Consider the following 20,026-nt stretch of genomic DNA (forward strand, 5'->3'; position numbering starts at 1 on the left):
AAAATTTAATGAGGTTGTCACAACAAGGTGCCCTATCTTCAGTAGCATTCATAAAGTTACATATTTTAGCATTACCAGGGGAATTCTGTTTCCCTCTTTGCACGCCATCACACAACTACTTTCAAGGGGAACATTTACCCTAGCATGAGAAGTGGTTCCACACTAATAGTACTCAGTGTAATGCATTACAATTCAGTTATAATTTGTTGTCTAGAGTGTACCTAGGTGATTGGGTATGGCAGTCCAATTTCCAGCCCCATTAAAATGAATTTAAGTGGGCCCATATCCTCTCTGCTATATGTCAGAGAATTGAAACCTCCAGTGTTGCAGCAGGGAGTAGTACAAGTTTGCCTTCGCCTCACGCAAGCGGAAAGTCTGTCTGGTGGTAGAACCGGAGTCCGGCTGTCTTCCACCACTGTGCGCCTATTGTTTAAAACAAAATTACCCCACTGACGAAACCTGGTAAACCCCATCTCTTGAAAAATCGTCACTGTTTTACACTCATGTTTCACATTTTGAGTTTCTGGAAGGCACCGTGGGAGAGAGGCCGCACTCCATAATAGTTCCTGGCACTGGGAACAAACGACAGTCTTGAAGAAAATAGCCGCTCCCCCTACATCCTGTGGCTGCTTTGCCATGTACAGAGGAGAGGTCAGTAAAACCGTCACCAAGCTGTTTCTCTGAGGGGAAAAAGAGTGTTTTTTCCGCCATCTTCTTTTTATTCCTGCAGCAGATACATCCATTGGTTTCCTTCTCCGGGTTTTCCAAGATCTTATTAATTACTCAAGATTGCTTGCATGCAGAAATCACTTCAGAGCAAATCCGCATAAAACAACTTTTTGTGCACATGTGGAGATAATATATATGGAAGCAACAGCCAGAAAGACATTCCCCTTTGAAATGTGGATGTATTTAGATCCTCTTTAATGTTGTCTATGAACCAGATGCTTGCCATGTTGAATCTCAGCTCTGGGGTAACAATTAGTTCCATGGATTTGTTCATAGTGTTTTGAACTGAAGTATGAAGCATATTTTGTGTTTGCAGAACCGTTTCCCATTGTGGAAAACAATGGTGCCCTCAATAAGCCTGTGCCAGTTTAACCATTGCTTTGAGTCAAGCCCAGACTATGCTCACCAGTTAATTTGCGATGGTATCATTTAATCTGTACCAACAGGAGTGGCCATTTCAAAAACTTCTCTTTGCGCTTCTTGAATTGTTTTCTGTGCATTGATACTTGTTTTAGGCACTATCCTGCATTACCATGATCAAAGCTGGAGTAAAACAATATACCTAAGGATGACAATGCAACAGATCAGTCTGTTGATTAATATGTAACTGTTTCAGCAGAGATTTTGAATGAATACTAACAGGCTGGCATGCTTTAAATTACACAGCTCGTAATTCAGAAGGTTATGCCATTGTCCGACACAAAACCCACAAAAAGGGATCTGAGGGTCAGCTGACTCCCCTCTGTTTCAGGCAGGTGACCTTTGACCCCCAGGTGCAGTCTTTGCTAGCGACAAAGGGTGAGAGGATTCCACCCTTAATCAGCTTTCTGATCCCCTCGGATGATCCCCTTGGATCAGAGAGGGGACCGCATACAGCATGAGCACCACGGCTGCTCATTTCATCTGCGTCTGAATCCCTATATGAATGGAACACGTTGATTGGCTGCAAGTTCCACTGAGCAAGGATGCAATTACTCTTTAAGTCAGATCTGCAGGTCTGATGATGTAAGCACTTGTTATTTTAAAACCATAGCACTGAACACAAATCTAAAATAGTAAAAGTCAAGATTACTGCACAATGTTACGTGTGTATGAATGTATTTTTATTGGATGGGATTACATTTGCTTGCCAAAACACAGATATATAATGATACAGTTACCTTTATAGTTTATAGATTCAATTTGCAGTTTGCAACTTGGACAGTGGGAGGAGCATGCATATAACTAATCATTCAAGAAACTTAAAATATGTTCTGGGCGGGGGCACATATACATGAAACATAATATAACCAAAAGCTGTTTCTTATGGAATCAGTTAAAAATGTACCCTTAGAGTTTTTCATTGTGCTTTTGCTATCAAATTTCAGCATTATAAATATACTACTGCATGGAAGAGAAACTACACACCTGTGGTTTCAGAAAATAATTTGAAAGCATATTTAAATTTTACATATGCCTGTACTTTGATGTTATTGTTTACATATTTTTTACAACCGGGCATCACAAACAGTAAGACAATATAATGAGTGAAATTATTTTATTGCCTTTATGCATTTATTCATACATTCATAAAAATATAGACTTTTCTAAACCCACTTTCTGAATCTGCCCCAGTGTTTAAATCTTATAATTCTATAATAATAGTAATCAATGTGATTTGTTAATGCGACTTATGATCAGTAGGAAATGTCATTAAAAAGGCAGTTACATTTTTTGTTAATATTATCAGAATGGCAATTCATGTGTTGTTTTGGTTTTTTCCTCTTCTGTATGCAAAAGATATGAGGTTGAGGAGGTGCGGAGAGCCAGGTGCGACTAAGGGGGTGACCCCTTGTAAGCGGACCCACAAACGAGCCCGCCACTAAGACCCCGGGGGGGTAGAGGAGACAGCACTGTACACGGAGACAACTCCGCACAAATAAAAGAAAGAGCCCCAAATAACGGCTCAGGAAATAAAAACTACCCTCCAAAACCAGGGCGAAAATCACAAACGAAAAATGAGTGCGTAAAGGCTAGCACTACTGCCCGGACCGGGGAAAACCCAAAATAAAAGTACAACCCAGTATAAAAGACTGGGCTAACGAAAATAAAGACTCAGGAGTCGCAGCTCCGAAAAAACACACAAACCAAAATACAAAATACCGGGGACAACGTCCCTCACCCACGGACTCACACGAGCCGAAAACAAAACGAAACAAAGAACCAAAGAACCTTTAGGAAGGCGTCTGCTTGTGCACACTGCACTAACGAGCTGAGCGCCTTCCTTACCTTTTTCTTTAAATAGAGAAACGAAACCACACCAGCACGATACCTGACTCATTTGGTTACCGAGTCTACCGTGTGCTTTACCAGCTTTGAGCCAGAGCGAACAGTGGACACCAAAGCGGAGACTGAGGGGAAATGAGGGCTTTAAATACCTTCAGGAGGTAGACATCAAGTAGGCACTAACGACCACCAGGTGAAAGTAATAAGCCCCCCTGGTGGCCACCATCAGTACTACCTCCAACCCTGACAGGACCCCCCTTCTAAGGAGCGGCCCCAGACGCTCCTTCAGCCCCCCGCCTGCGGAACTCATGGATGAGTTCTGGATCCAGAATGTTCCTAGTGGGAACCCAACAGCGCTCCTCAGGACCATAGCCCTCCCAGTCCACAAGGTACTGTCTACCCCTGCCCACGCGACGCTCAGCCAGGATGCGGCGCACCGTGTAGGCCGTACCCCCGTCAACTAACCGTGGAGGCGGTGGAGGAACCTCCGCCGGGGCCAGCACGCTGGTGAGCACCGGTTTAAGGCGTGAGATGTGGAAGGTGGGGTGGATCCTCATGGACCGGGGCAGTTGGAGTCTCATAGTAACTGGGTTGATCCTTTTAACAATACGGAATGGACCCACGTAGCGGGGGGCGAGCTTCCGCGACTCCACTCGCAATGGCAGATCGCGAGTGGACAGCCACACCCTCTGCCCTACCCTGTAGGTAGGGACCGACCGGCGATGTCTGTCGGCCAGTCGCTTCTGGGTAGCAGTAGCCCGTAGGAGTGCCGCCCGTACTTTTATCCAGGTGCCTCGGCACCGCCGAACAAAAGCCTCCGCGGAGGGCACCTCGGCCCCCTTCTCCAGTTCCGGGAACAATGGCGGCACGTACCCAAATTGAGCCTCGAAGGGTGAGAACCCGGTGGAGGCGTTGCGCAGAGTGTTGTGTGCGTACTCGGCCCACGCGAGCTGACGACTCCAGGACGTGGGGTTGGCCGCGGCTAAGCATCGCAGTGTGTTCTCAAGCGTCTGGTTAGTGCGCTCCGTCTGCCCGTTGGTCTCAGGATGAAAGCCCGAGGACAGACTTACTGAGGCCCCTAACAAGGCGCAGAACACACGCCAAAACCTAGATGCGAACTGGGGTCCGCGGTCGGACACCACGTCCTGGGGCAGACCATGTAGTCTGAAGACGTGGTCGACTACTAACCTTGCGGTCCCCGCCGCCGACGGTAGTTTCGGTAGTGCCACAAAATGAGCCGCCTTAGAAAATCGGTCAACCACTATCAAGATCACCTTATTGCCATCAGATGACGGCAACCCCGTAATAAAGTCAAGGGCCACGTGACTCCACGGACGTCTCGGGACCGGTAAGGGACGTAATAGCCCTGAGGGAGGTTGGTGCGATCCCTTACTACGGGCACAGACTGGACACGCGGCCACAAACTCCCGAACGTCCTTTTCCATCCCGGGCCACCAGAACCGCCTTGACAAGAAGTCCTTAGTGCGGTGAACCCCGGGATGCCCTGCCAGCCGTGAGGCATGTCCCCACTGCAGTACCTGAGACCGAACCCCCGCGGGCACGAAAAGGCAATGAGGTGGACCCCCTCCTGGATCCGGCTCGAGGCGCAACGCTCCTCGCACCGCCGCCTCCACCCCCCAAACCACTGGCGCCGCTATTTGCTCCTCAGGGATGATAGGTTGAGGAGTGTGCTCCCTGTCAGTGTTATCAAACACCCTGGAGAGGGCGTCGGGTTTTGTGTTTTTGGAACCGGGACGGTAGGTCAGGGTAAATGAAAAGCGTGCAAAAAATAGGGCCCAGCGGGCCTGCCGCGAGTTCCGTGTCTTGGCCGTCTGTATGTACTCTAAATTTTTGTGGTCAGTCCATACAGTGAACGGGTGTTCCGCCCCCTCCAGCCAGTGACGCCACTCCTCCAGAGCTAACTTGACCGCCAGCAGTTCCCTGTCTCCCACGTCGTAATTTCTCTCGGTCTGGGACAAGGACCGAGAAAAAAACGCACAGGGATGCACTTTTTGGTCTAGGGGAGACCGTTGGGAAAGAACGGCGCCCACCCCCAGCTCGGAGGCATCCACCTCCACAATAAATGGGCGCGAAGGATCTGGGGTTATTAAGATGGGTTCCGTGCAAAACCTCTCTTTTAACTCCGCGAACGCCGCTTCCGCACGAGAGTTCCACACAAAGCGCGCTGGCACCGTCTTCTTGGTAAGCGCAGTGATGGGCGCAACCACCGTGCTAAAACCTCTGATAAAACGGCGATAAAAATTTGCAAACCCTAAAAACCTTTGAACCTGCTTTATTGACGCAGGAGTAGGCCAGTTCTTAACAGCCGCTACCTTAGTTGGGTCCATTTCGATTCTCCCCTCAGACACAATAAACCCAAGAAAAGACACGGTATTCGCGTGAAAAATGCATTTCTCCGCCTTGACAAATAGGCGAGCCTCCAAAAGACGTGTGAGGACCTGGGTCACGTGCTGAATGTGTTCGGTGAGATTGTTGGAGAATATTAAAATATCGTCCAGGTAGACGAACACAAATTTCTCCAACATCTCCCTGAGCACATCATTCACCAGCGCCTGAAATACTGCGGGGGCGTTAGTGAGACCGAACGGCATGACTAGATATTCGTAATGCCCTGTGTGGGTATTAAACGCCGTTTTCCACTCATCGCCCTCGCGTATGCGTACAAGATTGTACGCATTACGGAGGTCGAGTTTAGTAAAGACCGATGCAGATTGCAGGCGCTCAAACGCGGAGTTCATTAGCGGTAGGGGATACCTATTTTTACGGGTTATCGTATTCAACCCTCTATAATCTATGCAGGGTCTCAGGCTCCCGTCCTTTTTCTTCACAAAAAAGAACCCGGCCCCCGCTGGTGACGTAGATGGTCTAATAAACCCGTTAGCTAATGCCTCGCGAATGTATTCGTTCATAGCTTTGCTCTCCGGTGCCGACAACGAATACAACGACCCCCTAGGTGGAGATGTTCCAGGGAATAACTCAATGGCACAGTCATAGGGTCGGTGCGGTGGTAACGTAGTGGCTCGCTGTTTGCTAAACACCTCCGCTACCTCCCTATATTCCCTGGGAACGTTCTGCGGGCGAGGAAACGCAATCGCCCCTATCATCCGCCCCTCATCTCCACTGTCAGAGCCCTGCACGGATCTCTCAGAGTCCCAGTCGGTGACGTCACTGACCTCCCCCTCGTCCACGGGGGGACTCCAGTCACAGACGGAGTCCCATTCCAGACTCTCCGCCTGCTCATCCGATACCTGAGGACTAGCCTGAACGCTGGGGAACTCCCTAGCCTCCCCCTCGTCCCCCTCGGAGTCTATATCGGTCTCTACGGGTGGAGCTGCGGGAGTGTGCGTCTGCTCAGAGTGATTAGCGCACTGCGGGCCCCACCGGGACACCGGATTGCTCCGGTCTCCCCAGTTTATTTGGGGTTGATGTTTTATTAACCACACGTGACCTAGTACAATCGGGTACGCCGGAGACTCCACCAAAAAAAAATAAATGCGCTCCCGGTGCCCCAGAAACGGAATCCGCATTACCACCCGCTCAGTCATCTGACGCACAACCCCGGACCCCAACGGACGACCGTCCAGCGCCGTGATGGATTGGGGCTGTGGCAACGACCGAACCGGCAGTCTGTGGTGTTTCGCCCACTGTCGGTCGATAAAATTGTCAACTGCCCCGGAATCAATAAAGGCGTCTGCCCTAACTCCACCCCCCTTCCACGTCAAGTTGATGGGGAGAAACGTGCGAAAGCTGATACCTCTCACCAGTCCCACTAGTGCCTTTCGCTCCACTAGTGGGACTGCGCTTTTCCCTTCAGGTCGGGGCAGTTTCTAACTAGGTGCCCAGGCCGCCTACAAAAGAAACACAATCCCTCTTTCCAGGGACGTTTCTTAGGGCGCACCAGATTAGCGCTGTCCACCTGCATAGGTTCCTCCCCCGTGTGTGTGTCTTGTCCCCCCACCGTACTGACAGCCTTGCCTGGAGAGGACGGAATAGGCCAGTTGAACTGACCTCCCTTGCCCGCTCTCTCCCTCGCCCGTTCACGAACCCGGTTGTCAATGCGGATAGCCGCGGATATTAGCGCGCCTAAACTCCCCGGTGGCTCCATGGTGGCCAGGGCATCCCGGACTGGGTCAGATAACGCGCTAGTGAACAAGGTTATGAGCGGGTCGTCTGCCCACCCCGTCTCACCTGCCAGAGCCTGAAACTCAACGGAAAACTCGGCAACACTCCGGGCACCCTGCTTTATCCATGTTAACCGAGATGCCGCCTCTCTACCCGTGATGTCGTGGTCAAAGACACGCGTCATCTCCTGCATTAGGAGCTGGGAGTCATTCATGAGGGGAGCCTGACCACGAATCAGCGGGTCTGCCCAGGCCAGAGCCGTCCCCGTCAACAGCGATAGAATGAACGCTACCCGAGCATCCTCCGTGGTAAAACGTGAGGGTTGAGATTTAAAAAAAATGAGGCACTGGGAGAGGAACCCCCTACATTTCCCTGCCTCGCCACCATACCGTAAAGGGAGCTGGAGCTTGGGCTCCCTAACCACCGGTGTAATGGGTTGGTAAGTAGGAGTGGTTACTTGGGGGGGAAGGGACGATTGGGAGGTGTCAGAGATGGGTGCGGGTGTTGGAGAAGACCGAAACTCGCTGGCTAATTGCCGGAACGTCTCGGCGAGTCCGAACAATACCTCCTGCTGTTGGTCTAACCTAGTTAATATCTCATCCTGCCGTTGAAATACCCTGGTTTGCTGCTCGGCAGTGGCAGTTTGTTGTGCACGCAACATCAATAATTCCTGCTCCTGCCTAACCAGAGCAGCCTGCTGGGCGGCTACAACCGCCTCCAGAGGAGAATCCCCTCCCACACTAGTCGCTGGCCTCTCCATGGTGGCTTTGGTGTTCTATGAGGTTGAGGAGGTGCGGAGAGCCAGGTGCGACTAAGGGGGTGACCCCTTGTAAGCGGACCCACAAACGAGCCCGCCACTAAGACCCCGGGGGGGTAGAGGAGACAGCACTGTACACGGAGACAACTCCGCACAAATAAAAGAAAGAGCCCCAAATAACGGCTCAGGAAATAAAAACTACCCTCCAAAACCAGGGCGAAAATCACAAACGAAAAATGAGTGCGTAAAGGCTAGCACTACTGCCCGGACCGGGGAAAACCCAAAATAAAAGTACAACCCAGTATAAAAGACTGGGCTAACGAAAATAAAGACTCAGGAGTCGCAGCTCCGAAAAAACACACAAACCAAAATACAAAATACCGGGGACAACGTCCCTCACCCACGGACTCACACGAGCCGAAAACAAAACGAAACAAAGAACCAAAGAACCTTTAGGAAGGCGTCTGCTTGTGCACACTGCACTAACGAGCTGAGCGCCTTCCTTACCTTTTTCTTTAAATAGAGAAACGAAACCACACCAGCACGATACCTGACTCATTTGGTTACCGAGTCTACCGTGTGCTTTACCAGCTTTGAGCCAGAGCGAACAGTGGACACCAAAGCGGAGACTGAGGGGAAATGAGGGCTTTAAATACCTTCAGGAGGTAGACATCAAGTAGGCACTAACGACCACCAGGTGAAAGTAATAAGCCCCCCTGGTGGCCACCATCAGTACTACCTCCAACCCTGACAAAAGAACAATGAAAACTGGCTGAAATTATGATCTACCTAGCATGAATAAATAAAATTGCTGCTATAAATACAAAGTTTAGTTATTTTATTTAAGGTTTCATAGCATCCAAAAGTATAGTTTTTCAACAAACTCCAAGTTATCCCTTTGTATGCCAGACAGATTTAAATACGTTGATTATTTTATTTTCCTGCAATTTAAAAACTGTTTTATTGCAGTATGCCCTCCGTCATGGTGCAAATACAAATTCCACAGTGTATTCAAGTCAGAAAAGTATCCTTTAAACAGGATTTAAATAGATCTGAGTGATGAAGTTCTTGGGCCATGTCAGTTCTGCACCTGAGTCAATTGCCCCCCACCAGATACACACACAAGCGCAGATAAGCTATCTGCAGTATGTGTGTGTGTGTGTGTGTGTGTGTGTGTGTGTGTGTGTCCATGTGTGTGTGTGGTTTACAACTGCACAAAAGAGAACGAGGAGACCCTTTACAGCCCTGGGCAGGGACAGAAGTGAGGCACCGTGATAAGTCTCCCTCTGGCCCCACTTAAAGTGTTCGGTCGCTAAAGCCCTTTCATTTCTTGGTCACACAACTCTCACCCCTTGTGGAGAGTGTTTGTCCAGCAGATTATACTTGGGGAAGCACCGCAATCCAAGAAAAAAAAGAAGAAAGAGGAACAACTGCCAAAACCATGCGCATGGAACATTGCGCCAAGATTAGAATGACATGAGCGAATACCAGGGAAACTACCAAGGAAACTGGCAACAAAACCCCCACTCAGGAGACGAATTAGGTTTCCTCCAACTAAGTAAAAGTCCCCTGAAACATCTATACCTAGAAATGTATTAGAAAAGCCATATCCGCATTGATATGATAGGGATGTCTTTATTACATGCTGTGGGGCGGTCTGTAGCGCAGTGGTTAGGGTAAATGACTGGGACACGCAAGGTCAGTGGTTCTAATCCCGGTGTAGCCACAATAAGATCCGTGCAGCTGTTGGGCCCTTGAGCAAGGCCCTTAACCCTGCATTGCTCCAGGGGAGGATTGTCTCCTGCTTAGTCTAATCAACTGTACGTCGCTCTGGATAAGAGCGTCTGCCAAATGCCAATAATGTAATGTAATGTAATGTCTTTAACACGTGATTTTGTTTATGCACAATTGCTTTTGGGGATAAGCAAGCAATGATATCTCTGGCACTTAATATCTACACTTAAAATATACTTTGTAGAGTAGTGAATACCAAACATAATAATAATTCAATTAAAATAGAATTATTCATATCACAGTCATTATATATAATATAATAATACATGACAATATTAAAAGCATAAAACACAAGGAATCACATTCATCTGTCATCAGGTAGGACAAATCTCAGATTATCAAGCATACGATGCAGTCTGTATTAGTACAGTGACACATTTTTTGTTGTTTTGGGTTGATACTCCAGCACATTGGATTTTTTGCGCAGTGAATATGAGGTCAAAGTACAGTCAGCATTAAGTATCTACAAATCCAGGTCACAGGTGTCCTGGAGGGCTGCAGTGTTTCCTGGTTTTCAGGTTTTTTTCTGTACACGTGGTTCATTCAAGTGATTGATTGGCAAAATCTACATACAGTATCTTGTTCTCAAGGCCTTAATTGACAGCTGATTCAAAGGAAACCACAAAACCTGCGGCCCCCTGGGAATTGAGTTTGACAACCCTGGTGTAGGTATTGCAAAATTCCCCCATTTTAGGGGACCAAAGTAAGTGGAGAAAGTAAGATAATATTAAACACAAAGTTATCATATCACATTTAATACTTGGTTGCAAATCCTTTCCATTTGGTGACTGCCTGAAGTCTGTGACCCATAGACTTCAGCAGATCTTCCCTTCTGATGCTCTGCCAGGCTTTTTGCCTCCAGTCTTGTCTTCAGCAAAGGGAAAGCATGTTCAATTGCACTCAGGTCAGGTGATTGATTTGGCCAGTCATGAACATTTATTGCCCCTGAAAACCACCTTGATTTCCTTCGCAATATATATATATATATATATATATATGTTATCGCTCTACTGCAAGGTGAAGCACTGTCCAATGAGCTGACAATATGTCTCTGTACACTCCAGAATTCATCCTGCTGCTGCCATCAGCAATCACATCATCAATGAAGCTAATTGAGCTAGTTCTAGTGGCAGCTACACATGGCCATAACACAACATCCATCATGTTTCACAGATGAGGAGTGGTACTTTGGATCATGAGCAGTTCCTTTCCTTTTCTACTTTCCTCTTTTTATGATTTTGGTATGGGTTAACAGAACTCTACAGTTTTTCATTTGCACTTGATAGCAAACCAGTAGTTTGCACCTTGTGGCAAACTCTCTGAGGTTATGAAGGTGTTGTGTTCTCTTTTTGGTCATCTTTAACACAACTATGCTTACATCCTAAATGGTAAATGGTGGTGATCTTGATCTGTTTGACAGTTGAAAAGGGATTTATCTTCACAATTGAAAATATTCTTCAGTCATCTACTATAGGCTTCTTTGGTCTACCAGGTAATTTGCTATTGCTAAGCTTACCAGTGCATTCTTGCTTCCTAATAATGTACAAAATAGTTTCCACAAACCTAGTGTTTTTGCTATGTCTCTGATCAATTATTTTTCAGCCAAATGATAGCCTGCTTTACTGTGGCTGACACTTCTTTGGTCCTAATGCTGAGAGATAACAGCGACAGACTCCAAATGCCACGCCTAGATTCAAATCTAGTTATTTTATTAGTCTGCTTGTGCATGAATTATGCATGATGCAATGACACAGCTGGCCAAGAAATAGCTGAGCAGCCAATTGTCTGATAAATGTTGGTGCCACTAAGGGATGAAATTCCTACAAGGTTCACCCAGTATGGATTTAAATACCCTCAAATGAAAGTTGACAGTTTGTAACCTCATATTCACAGTTCATTTCACGGTTTCATCCAGGGTGCTGGAGTACAGAGCCAAACCAACAAAAATATGTCACTGTCCAGACTGCACTGTACTTTTCCTATCTGCATTGTCTGCTTTGTGAAAAACTGTTCTAATAAAGAATTTATTAACGTCATAACTCTCACCTCTGTCACTTGTCATTAAAACAGTGTGAATTCCCACATTCCATTTTTAACCTACCTGCACTATGGACCCCTAACATGCGGGTATTGTTACAAAACCTGAAACCTCTATATTCCCAATCTATTCTCCTTGTACCTGCTGGGCATTTGTCAAAGCAGCAAGAGAGCAACAAAAAATTAAAAATTATAGCCACCATAAAGCAGAGGTATTATTTCTTGAAAAAAAAAAATGATTCAAGCACCTGTCATCCTAGCTCCCAGAAAAATAAGCTAAATTTTGGTTCAAAGCCATTGCTTTTTCTATTGTAGATTCAGATTAGAAATGAGACCGGAGCCATAAATATTCCAATCTGCAATAGCAAAATATTGCTACCTGCATACCTTTGTAAGGGGATGTTGCAGAAAAAAGAAAAAAAACCTCACACTACCGTCTGAGGATGATAATAGTAGGTAAAGTTGATTATTTCGCATAAGATCTTCTTCAAAAATAAGGCACAGCACTCTGGCAATGGTTTTGGTATACATTCCCCTCTATTTGGTGGCATAAATAACTGTATATCTGGTTTTGGTCACTGTGACTCATTACTCCTGTCATGGGTCAAATATGCATATTTTCCTTCCCACCCGCAAAGAATGCAGCTGTTACAGATCTCAGAGATAGTGAAAGAAGTACTCCACTGAGTTGTTTCCCCATGTGTGCAGGCTCAACTGCTGTGAGATCTTCCTTGTGCCCCTGTGGTGCCGTGTGAACACAAAGGGTTAATGGGATCAGAGAGGCATTTCAAGGCCTGCAGTTCAGGAGACCAAGAGGTCAGCACACAAGCCCTAGTGGAGCAAGGGAAAAAAGTATCTTCTTGCTTCTCTCTCTCGCTCTGTCTCTCTCTCTCTCTTTGTCTCTGTCTCTGTCTCTCTCTCTCTCTCTCTCTCTCTCTCTCTCTCTCTCTCTCTCTCTCTCTCATATTTAATAACTTAGATTGCTGAATAGCCATCTGCAAAAACAAAGTAGGGAAAGTAGTATACCAACATAAAATTCAGCTGTCCAGAACAAATACAAAAGAATGCTTTTGCGTTGAGGCAAGTTTGATAAAGTTCAACCAACCTCTGAACTTAGCCTTTCTCACTCATGTTATTTTAACCCACACTAAATTTCAAAAGTAATTCCAAGTCAAACAGAATTCCTTATGTAAACTAGCCCAGAGACATTATTGTCTGGGTTAGTTTAGCACATATTATTTGGAGTTTGGGGCTGTGGTAAACCATGTGAGATTGTTGCACGTATTATTATAGTTTAGGAAACCAAAGAGGCAAACTGTTGTAATGTATGTAGGCTGCAGAATAGTGTTAGAATTTTGTCACCAGGCATTATTCATACATAGTTCCTTGACTTTTCTTTAATGACATGAAATAGAATGCTGCCTGTACCTGTAATCAGTTTACATACAGTATATCCAGATCTCATGACATTTATTCAGTGTGGTATATAGGCAATAGCCCTTAAATAAAAGCTGAGTCAACTGTTCATCCTTAAGGTCAGCCATCTTTGTGTCAAAGTTGTCTGTGTGTGGGATATTCCATTAGCTCTCCGTTTGGGAAGCCATGGGCATCAACCAACACATGTCTAATGGCCGGAGACTGGTGACATACATTTAGGGCCTGTCTCATTACAGGCGATCGTGTTCAGCAGTTAAGGTGTGCGAGGATGTGAAAGGACTACCACTGACCCGCACACCCCTGCCTCAAGGGTTCCTGGGTACTGGACATACTGAGATACCAGAGGAGCTCAAGAAGAAAAGCAGCTGGTAGGTGACACAATCTAAGCAGATTTTATCAAACTAGCTGATAGATTCACACAGCACGGGCATGTCCCTGACATTAGCTGTACACAAAGCTATTATGGTTGTTTTCTCATGTCAGGAGAGAAAAGTGCTATATCCGTATGATGGAAATGAAAACAAGCACAGCGAACTTCAAGTACTCTCTTCCCCTACTCTGTTTTTTTCCCTCAGTTGATAATGACACATTTTAAAGGAATTTTACTCATAACATTAGCTTTGGAATTAAGTTTAAAAAAATCACTCATAACTGGAGTATATTTAATTTTTCTATTTTCAGAAGGAACACTCTAAAAAGAGCAATAGATGTTTATTACAGCTATCAAACAGAACACTATTAACAGGTTAATTCTATCCTTATGTGCACCTACATTAGACACTGTTCTTGCAAAGTTTATTTCCATTCAGCATAATCCACCTGACCTTTGGAAATTTGAGTGGAAATTACATTTATAGGCCAGACATTTTATATACCTACATAACCATGGCCCGGGAAGTCTGATCATTTATTGTTTTTTATGAGGGGATTAGATAATCCACAGTTGAGCAGCCAATAAGAGTTTCTGGTGCATATTTTATATATAAGGTTTTTCTTATTAAGGTTTGGTGCTTGGCAGGTATCCAAAAGAAAATATATGGTCCATTTATTGTGTTTTGTGCGCCAAATATTTTAATTTATAGATTTAATGAAATAATTCTGTATATTGAGAGTGGTGTGGTGCCACACTGATACTGTAAGGCCTATACCTCAACAGGAAAAGCACAGTCTGCTTTTAAGTTTTACAGCACCATATGAAAATAAACTTTCTGTGATTAACTTACTGTAACTCTGTTCTAAGATGAAGACCAGCTGGCAGGGATGCAGTTTGTATGTATTGCTATGTCATGTTTCCTCTTGGATACATGAGTTATGGAAATGTGGATGACTATAAATTGCTAAATTTGCTATACATTTCTATGAATTGCTCAGAATTACATCAGAGAATGTTTATCTGAACCTTTGCTCTTAGGTACACTGGTGTCTAAGTTTAGATGAAAGTGGGTGGGGTGGGCAGAATACAAATTCAGACAGGGGGTGGGGGAAGTATCCCTATTTAGATTTTTTATTTTGTTTTATGACAATTCTCTGCTATTCTGAGTTCTTGAATGTGGTTGTTTTGAGTTAGGTTAACCCAGTGATTCATGTCACTCAAATTAAATATTTTTAATTTCATCTTAAATCACAAGCTCCTTTCTGAATGAATGAATATGTTTATCAAAATGTGAGATTATATTGATGATTTTGCTGGATAACTGCACCAAGTAAAACCCAGAACAGCTCTTTTTAAGTCAATTTTCCAGATTTGGGAAGGTTCCGGTTTTTACTCAATGCTGTTATCAAGCTAACCCAGTAATTCTGCTTTGTTAAACAGGCACCCAATGGCTAAAGTCGGCATGGAAAATAAAGAAGCACATAAGAGGCATTGAGATTGCTTTTGAAACGCTGAAGTTCAAGCATTTCTGGTATACATAGGAGAGGTGACCAATGCATAAATACACTAACTTATCGGTATCACTACCAAGAAGTAATTCATAAATATCCACCACTATCATTACTCTTCTCTGCAGTGTTGCTCCAAAATGTCTGCTGTAAATGGTTTGCATTTATATAGTGCATCTATCCAAAGCACTGTACAATTGATGCTTCACATTCATCCATTTATACACACACTTACCAACGACGATTGGCTGCCATGCAATGCACCAACCAGCTCGTTAGGAGCATTTTTTTAGGGGTTAGGCGTCTTGCTCAGGGACACTTCAACACACCCAGGACGGAATTGAACCAGCAGAAAATCAAGTTTGTCAACCTTTCTAACATAATCTAGCATATTCAGGAATGGACAGTACAGGCTTTTGCCTAGGGTATTCTTAGCATACTGTGAGTTTTGTTACTCGATAAAAAATTATTAAAAAAGAGGCTTCTAAGATATCTAAGTTGCCCATAGTCTCAAATTAACCTACCACATGCATTTGAACTGTGGGAGGAAACCACAGAAACCCACACAAACACATGGAGAACATACAAACTCCACAAAGGCCCTCAGTCAGGATTCAAAGTCAGTACCTTCTTGCTGATAGCATAATTCATGATTCCTTTTGACCCTTGTGACTCTTTTTAAGAATATGGCTATATTGTCTAAAGATGTTAAATGAGGTTTGAGGGTAAAATCAAATAGATAGTCACATTCCTAAATGAGATGAACAGTAAACTGGTAATTCCACAGAAATGTATTTTCTTTTAATTCAATCCAAAGCCCATTTGTGGGTGGTTACCCTCAGAAGAGTCTGAAAATACCCGTGAATGATACATAAAAACCTTTTTCTGAAGTGTATTACTATTTGCCTTTGGACAAGAGCACACTATCCCAACTTGATATTTCCGATATAAACTCGGTGAGCACTTTATTAGGTATTTACTAGACTTACTTTTTGGACTTATTAATATTTCTGCTGCTGTAGCCTATCCACTTTGAGGTTTGACGTGTTATGTATTCAGAGATGCTCTCGTGCACACCACGGTTATTTGCCTGGCCCTTCTCCTCTGATCTCTCTCATTAACAAGACGTTTCTGCCTGAAGAACTGCTAATCAATCAATGTTATTTTTGCTTTTCACACCATTCTTTGGAAACTAGAGAGTATTGTGCATGAAAATTCCAGCAGATCAGCAGTTTCTGAGATACTTGAACCATCCTGTCTGGCACGAACAATCATTCCACAGTCAAAGTCACTTAGGTCACATTTCTTCCCCATTCTGACATTTGGGCTGAAAAACAGCTGGACCTCTAGACCACGTCTGCATGCGTTTATGCATTTAGTTACTAACTATTTTCATTAACAAGCTGGTGTACAGATCTACCTAATAATTTCTCACTGAGTGTATAATCAGCTTTTTGTAGGGTTCTAAGTATGCAAAATAGGATTTGGTTTGCTAATGCCTGCCTACTGCCTAAAGCATACATTTTTGTTCTTATTATGGGATATACAAACAAGCCACAGTATGTCAATCCAGCTGGGAAATCGGCCAAAAACAAATATCATGTCTATTTTCAATGCATGCAAAATACCGCAAAATTATATACAGATGCAATGATCCTGTGTAACGTAACATCACAAAAGGATCATACAGTATGTATGGCTGGTCTTTATTAATACAATCTGCTCTCTTAGTGATTATGCACACCACAAGACCCATGGGTCTTTCTCGGTGGTATGGATTTAAATTGCAGACGGCATGTCGCTGACTGAATTTTCTATATGAATCCCTTTCATGCCATTTCACAACCATATGGCACAATTATATACTTGCATGGTCATGATAAGTATTTAAAGTGAATCTTGGGTATGGAACTAATGCATTAATGAATGAGAGATGTGCAGGAATACACAAATGTGTTTTATTCTTGAGTAAGCTAAAGAGGGGACCTCACTACTTAAATCAGTATCGCTTCCAAAGGCTTTTCCATCATTCTCAGGACAGTATCTTATCGGCTGTCTTTACATAGCCATTCCTTCTAAAGTGAGGGTGAATATGTTTGTACAGCTCAGCCCCCTCGATCCTGCGAGGGGCCTTTTTAAGTACGTGATTAATGTGCCTTCTGACAGGCCCTGTTTCATTTCTAGTCAATAAACTGTGGGAGAGAACAAAACATCACAGGCTGGGGACACTTGTTGTAATCATTTATCTTAAACGCTCACAAACTGTTTTCTGCAAATTCCACCCTCTGTTCCGTGTTTTTCCTTTTTTCTGGTGGAATGGGAAACTCGGGGGTGGTGGGGGCTAAGCGAGAGTCTCTCTCTTGTCTTATTACTCATTTGCAGATGTAACTCCCTGAATTCTTTTTTTAAGATGACATTTTGCAACACTATGCTGCTGTGTAAGTAAGGCAAATGCATGCTCAAATTAATGCACTCTCGATGCACTGTGAAACCATGTACTGTACTGCTTGGCATATTCTCTGGATGCATTGTTTCCATTGCCTGCGGGGTGGAGATCACATTTTTTGGGGGTATTTGTGTCGGCAGATTTTCTTGAATTCTCGTCTACCTGAGCCAGACTGCAAAATGCACAATCATTGCAGTTATTAAGTTCCTGGTTTAGTGGCTCTAAGCAAGTCATAACATCTAGAAGTTGCCTTTTACTATTTTGCATTATGTAACTACATAAGCTAACCATATTCTTGCAAGAAGATATTTTATTCATTATATTGCAACATTATGAAGATTGGGGACCAGATGTAAGTTCTAACACATTACATATAGAAATTGAAGCGTGAGCAGAGGGCCCTTTTTGTTAATTTATTCATCATGAAATTAATCTAATCAGGTAGGTGGGTTCTGGTTTCTGGAATGGTTTCAAACATTCTCATGTAGCCTAGAAAATATTATTTATTTCATTAATGGCATGGTTATTGTCCCAGGAGAGAGAGAGAGAGAGAGAGAGAGAGAGAGAGAGAGAGAGAGAGAGAGAGAGAGAGAGAGAGAGAGAGAGAGAGAGAGAGATGTGTGAGTGTATGTGCCATTTACAAGAAAGCAGCAATGCAGTGTTACAAACAACATAAAAGCATAGTAAAACATAGTAAAATATACAGTTAAAGCTCACAATCACATGCATTAAAGACAAACAGGAGGAAACAGAATCTAGCTAAGGAAGCAATTACAAAGTCTCCAAACCCTTCACTACATTTTTGAATGTCCTAATTGAGATCAGTTCATCTAGCTGCAAATATTTTTGCAAATGGTTCCAGGCTGTAGGGGCAGAGAACATAAAGGCCTGTTTGCCAAGTTCAGTACAAACCTTAGGGGTGGACAGTAAGAGGGTGTAATTTCAACGCAAACAGTTACTTGCTAGTTTCTGACATACCCACACAGATATGAGGGAAGGAGAATATTGAAACAGCAAGGTTTGAGGTCAAAATATGTAGATGTACATTATCTAGATTTGTTAAACAACTTAAAACATATCATCTTTAGTATCAGACCTCCCAATTTTTAGGTGAGCAAAAGTATTGTAACGTGACTGACGGGTGTTTCTTGTTTCCCAGATATGTCCTGTTAGATTGACTGGTTAAACAATAAATAGTTCTGAATGTCTACTCTTGGTTTTAGCCTTGGGTTTTGCCTGTGAAGACTGCATTTGTGTTAGAAAAGATAAACGAACATGAAGACCAGAGAGCTGTCTTTGGGAGAAACGCAAGCCATTTTGAAGCTTAGAAAAGTGGGCAAATTGGGAATAGCATTGGGGATAGTTTGTACAACAAATTGTAATGTCCTGAAAAAGAAAGAAACCGCTGGCATACTGAGCAACAGACATCAAACAGGTCTACGAAGGAAAACAACAGCAGTTAATGACAGAAACATTGTGAGAGCTATGAATAAAAAACCCAAAACATCAGTCAGTAACATCACAAACAAATCTCCACAGGGCAGGGGTGAAGGTATCTCTATCAACCGTTTGAAGAAGATTTAGAGGCTGTACCACAAGATGCAAACCACTCATCAGTAGCAATAATCGGAAGGCGAGATTACAATTTGCAAAGAAGTACAGAGATGAGCAAGGCCCTTAACCCCACATTGCTCCAGGGAGGATTGTCCTCTGCTTAGTCTAATCAAATGTAAGTCACTTTGGATAAAAGTGTCAGCTACATAACAAATTATTATTATTATTATTATTATTATTATTATTATTATTATTATTATTATTATTATGTTGCACCATAACTAATAACTGCATCACTGGTGGAATAAGGGTTTGATTGTGGCTATTTATTAAAGACACATTAAATTCCGGTTCCACCTCGTCACATGCACAATATTTGTTATATGTTATACCCCATGTACACCTTTAATAGAATTAAGGTGTACATGGGGTATAAGAAGATTTTCCAAAGGCTGTATCAGAAATGCAAAAAGATTATGCAGAAGATGGTCTTACTTTGCTTGATGTCCCAGTTTTTCTCTAATGTACTTATCTAAACAGACCTAAGTTGTTATACAATTAAAAAACAGTGGCTGTACTCATAGCACATTTTCAGTACATGTTTAATACTTTAATCTGCAACAACCAAATCTGAAAAACCAAATTATTTTCTTATAAGAACTGAACTATAATCACAAAAAATCAATAATAATTATTATTATTATTATCCCTGAGTAGAGGGTCAGCCATTATGGGCCACTGCATATGAAGGATAATTATTTGGCTCCTAAAAGTTAGTAAATCCAGCTTCATTGTAGTTCAAAAAAAATTGAGCATTGTAAATTGTGATTGCGACATTTTATCCATTAATGAAAGTGCCTTTAAATCTTGCAAATTATGTACATTTGTTTTGGGATATGAGCGAACTTTACATTGAAATTAAACATCCTTATTACGATAAGGATATACCCAATGTGCATATACCTAAAACATTGCTGTTGCTT

Source organism: Conger conger, chromosome 4 (assembly GCF_963514075.1).
Source record: "Conger conger chromosome 4, fConCon1.1, whole genome shotgun sequence".
NCBI lineage: Eukaryota > Metazoa > Chordata > Actinopteri > Anguilliformes > Congridae > Conger > Conger conger.